The sequence below is a fragment of the Moschus berezovskii genome, chromosome 6, assembly GCF_049115385.1.
Source record: "Moschus berezovskii isolate FMDL1 chromosome 6, NW_MosBer_1.0, whole genome shotgun sequence".
Lineage (NCBI taxonomy): Eukaryota > Metazoa > Chordata > Mammalia > Artiodactyla > Moschidae > Moschus > Moschus berezovskii.
The window spans coordinates 54,894,681-54,898,929 of record NC_142465.1 but is presented as its reverse complement, the minus strand read 5'-3'; the positions used below and the strand labels follow the sequence as shown (position 1 = coordinate 54,898,929).

The 4,249-nt window shown below is 56.2% G+C and overlaps 1 pseudogene; it reads right to left on the bottom strand.

Moving 5' to 3' along the window:
• Positions 1 to 2,074: 2,074 nt before the first annotated feature.
• LOC129536410 (peroxisome proliferator-activated receptor delta pseudogene) lies at positions 2,075 to 4,044 on the bottom strand (annotated as a pseudogene).
• Between the last annotated feature and the right edge of the window lie 205 nt (positions 4,045 to 4,249).

The following is a 4,249-nucleotide window of genomic DNA, read 5'->3' as shown; positions in this document are numbered from 1 at the left end:
AAGAATGTTAAACCTTGGATCTCTCAAGTGTGCCTATGCATTATCAGTCTCTCTCTCTTTCTCTCTCTCCTGGTCCATTCCGAAAAAATTTTTTTTAACTAACCAGAGTTTTAGATTGCTCCCTTTATTATCTCAAGGATTTGTGAATAGCTTAGAATGTCAGGTACATGTGTTTTTGTACACTTTTTTTCCTTCATTCATCTATTGTCTTCAGTTCAGTTCAGTCACTCAGTCGTGTCCGACTCTTTGCGACCCCATGAATCACAGCACACCAGGCCTCCCTGTCCATCACCAACTCCCAGAGTCCACCCAAACCCATGTCCACTGAGTCGGTGATGCCATCCAACAATTTCATCTTCTGTCGTCCCCTTCTCATCCTGCCCCCAATCCCTCCCAGCATCAGGGTCTTTTCAAATGAATCAGCTCTTCACATCAGGTGGCCAAAGTATTGGAGTTTCAGCTTTAGCATCAGTCCTTCCAGTGAACACCCAGGACTGATTTCCTTTAGGATGGACTGGTTGGACCTCCCTGCAGTCCAAGGGACTCTCAAAAGTCTTCTCCAACACCACAGTTCAAAAGCATCAATCCTTTAGCGCTCAACTTTCTTTATAGTCCAACCCTCACATCCATACATGACCACTGGAAAAACCATAGCCTTGACTCGACGGACCTTTGTTGGCAAAGTAATGTCTCTGCTTTTTAATATACTATCTAGGTTGATCATAACTTTCCTTCCAAGGAGTAAACGTCTTTTAATTTCATGGCTGCAATCAGCATCCGCAGTGATTTTGGAGCCCAAAAAAATAAAGTCTGACACTGTTTCCACTGTTTCCCCATCTATTTCCCATGAAGTGATGGGACCTGATGCCATGATCTTTGTTTTCTGAATGTTGAGCTTCAAGCCAACCTTTTCACTCTCCTCTTTCACTTTCTTTTTTTTTTTTTTAAATATTTAATTCCCATTTATTTAAAGTTCCATCAGTTTGTATACACTATTTATATCAAAAACACAGGAAGCTGGAGCTCCTAGCAAAAATATACATTTCCATTTTGGAGACTGTTCAGACACTGAGAAGAGCTGCGTTCCTCAGTATCAGACCGGGCAGGGGATGAGGGTAGTGTGTGTGGCGGTGGGGAGAGGGCAGGTAGGGAAGAATAGGGTCCGGAGGGAAGAATTTGCCATAGAGAGTGATTGGGGGTGTGGAAGGGTCCCTGGGGAAGACCAGACAGGTCCCAGGAAGCCTGGGCTCTCACCCCGCGTCTCCTGCAACCTTTCTCAGAGACCCCAGCCAGCCCCTCACCCTTCCAGGTCCACTTCCCTCTGGAAAGGCAACCTGGGCGGGCTCTGTTCTCCACTGGGCCAGCCTCCAAGCTGGGCTCCATCCCAAGGTGGAGGTGGCAAGTGCTTGTCACTGGGGGGATGGACGGGGCAAGGAGTGGGGCTGGGCCTGGAGGTCCTGGTCACCCAAGGTGGTGCAGGGAGAGTTCCAGGCAGCCGGCTGGGCCAAATACAAGGAAATAGGGGTGCAGCAGAGCTGTTGCAACACATGGGGGTCACAGATGTTCAGGATCTGTGAGCAGGTGCTGGGCTGGGTTCGCAGGACCCCACCCTCCCCCCCCCAGACATCTGGCCCAGTCCAGGGAACTGGGCCGAAGCTCTGTGGCCACCCCTGGCCCCTCTGGGCCCTCACTTGCCTCCAGGAGTGGAGGGAGAGGGGCGAGGAGGCCCCTGTTAAAGTGAGTTCAGTGCTCTTAGGGGGTGTGCTGGGGGGGAGTGTGTGGGTGGGAGCTGCAGCTGGGCTGGAGCAAGGCTGTCTCCTGCGGGCACAGGTGGGTGTGCGGCCAGGCCCCGGCGGGGGGCGGGGTGGTGGGGGGGAGCTGCGGAGCTGACATGGTGGCAGGACTCGGTGGCTGCAGCAGGGAGAGCTTGGGTGCTGGTGGGGGAACCACTCCACCAACCTCTACCTCCCGTAAAGCTCGCTTCTCTTCAGTGGAGGTGTGGGGACACTCACCCGGAGGGAACCCCAACTCTATCCAGGCTGGAGGGGTGTACCCCAGCAGCCAGCACGGGGCCATCAGTGATGCTGGCCTGGAAGATCAGTGAAAAGAAGACCAGGAGGACGGCGGGAATTGGGGGGCAGCTGTGGCCTTAGCAGGGCAGTGACCATCTCAGGGGGCGGCCCCTGGCAGGGACCCAGGGACGAAGGGCTGCTCTGCAGTCAACTCAGGGCTGCTTGGCTTCCCCAGGAAGCCAGGCCCAGAGCGCTTAGTGTTTCTTTGGGCTCCTTGGCTGTGAAGATGGGAGAAGGTGACCGCGGAACAGAGGGCAGGCCGCACCCCTCCTGCTCGGGCCCTGTTCTAGCTGCTGGTGAAGTGACGCAAACTGTCTCAGAGGAAGACAAAGAGGGACAGACGGGGAGAGGGAGAGAGAAAGGGAGGGGGAGAGAGGCCGGAAGCATGAGACCTACAGTGAGGAAGAGAAGGAGCAGAGGAGGTGCTGAGGAGGGAAGGGAGGCTGCGGTACAGGGAGCCAGAAGCCGTGAGTCCTGCCAAGTGAGAGTGATCCCGCTGCTCGGGCACGCAGTGCTCAGGGGCTGGTCCTGGGAGAAGCCCCATGGTGGGCGCCGGCCCTGACCGCCACCTTCAGTACATGTCCTTGTAGATCTCCTGGAGCAGGGGGTGCAGCGAGGTCTCCGTCTCCGTCTTCTTGATCCGCTGCATCATCTGGGCGTGCTCGGTGACCAGCTGCCGCAGGTCGGCCATCTTCTGCAGCAGTTTGGGGAAGAGGTACTGGGCGTCGGGGTGGTTGGCCTGCAGGTGGAACTCGAGGGCGGGCAGGATGGTGTCCTGGATGGCCTCCACCTGAGACACGTTCATTAGTCCTGGCCGGTCTCCGCCCAGAATGATGGCCGCGATGAAGAGAGCCAGGTCACTGTCGTCAAGTTCCAAGGCGTTGAACTTGACGGCAAACTCGAACTTGGGCTCAATGATGTCACTGAAGGGCTTTCAGAGGCTGCGCAGGAACTCCCGGGTGACAAAGCCAGTGCCGTTGGCCACCAGCAGCCCGTCCTTGTTGACGATGGAGGCCAGCATGGCGAAGATGGCCTCGTGCATGCCGTACTTGAGCAGGGTCACCTGGTCGTTGAGGAAGAGGTCGCCGAAGCTGGGGATGCTCTTGGCGAACTCGGTGAGCTCGCGCACGGTCTGCACCGTGGTGCACTGGCAGCGGTAGAACACGTGCACGCTGATCTCCTTGTCAGGGGGCAGGCCGCTCACCAGCTGCGGCCACACCAGGCCCTGCTCCGCCCGCCACAGCATCTCGATGTCGTGGATCACAAAGGGCGCCGTGTGGCTGGCCTTGGCGGTGAGGATGCCGCGGGCCTTCTTTTTGGTCATGTTGAAGTTCTTCAGGTAGGCGCTGTAGATGTGCTTGGAGAAGGCCCTCAGGTTGGCCACCTGGGGGTTGTGCTGACTCCCCTCGTTGGCTGTCAGCCCCGCCACCAGCTTCCTCTTCTCAGCCTCTGGCATCCGGCCGAAGCAGATGGCATTGTGTGACTTGCCCAGTGCCAGGCATTTCTGGAAGTGGCAGTACTGGCACTTGTTGCGGTTCTTCTTCTGGATTTTGCAGATCCGCTCACATTTCTCCTATTCCAGCTTCATGCAGATCGTCCGACGGAAGAAGCCCTTGCATCCCTCACACGCGTGAACACCGTAGTGGAAGCCAGACGCCTTGTCCCCACACACCCGACACTCCATGTTGAGGCTGCCACACAAGGCCCCATCACAGCCCATCTGCAGCTGGTCCAGCAGTGAGAGTGGAGAGCAGCTCTGGGAGAGGTCTCTTTGGTGCATCTGTCCTCATCTGTTGGTGAACAGAAGCCACTGCGTGAGTACCATGTGCATACCCCAAAACACCACACAAGGCCTGAGATGTTGTGATTCTGAGCCTGAGTCAGCAAATATTTCCCAATCCTGGAAGTCATCTGCTCATTTCCAAGTCAGCAGACACCAGCTTTGCTGCTTCTACCAGGTGGGTGGGAGGAGCTGTCCTGGCTGCCCCCTGTGCCACCGCCGCCGCCGCAGTCCCGCAGGCTCCGCAGGCGCCTCCAGCTCCTGCCAAAACTTTTCCCATTAATCCTCCTCTTTCACTTTCATCAAGAGGCTTTTTAGTTCCTCTTCACTTTCTGCCACAAGGGTGGTATCATCTGCATATCTGAGGTTATTGAGATTTCTCCCGGCAATCTTGATT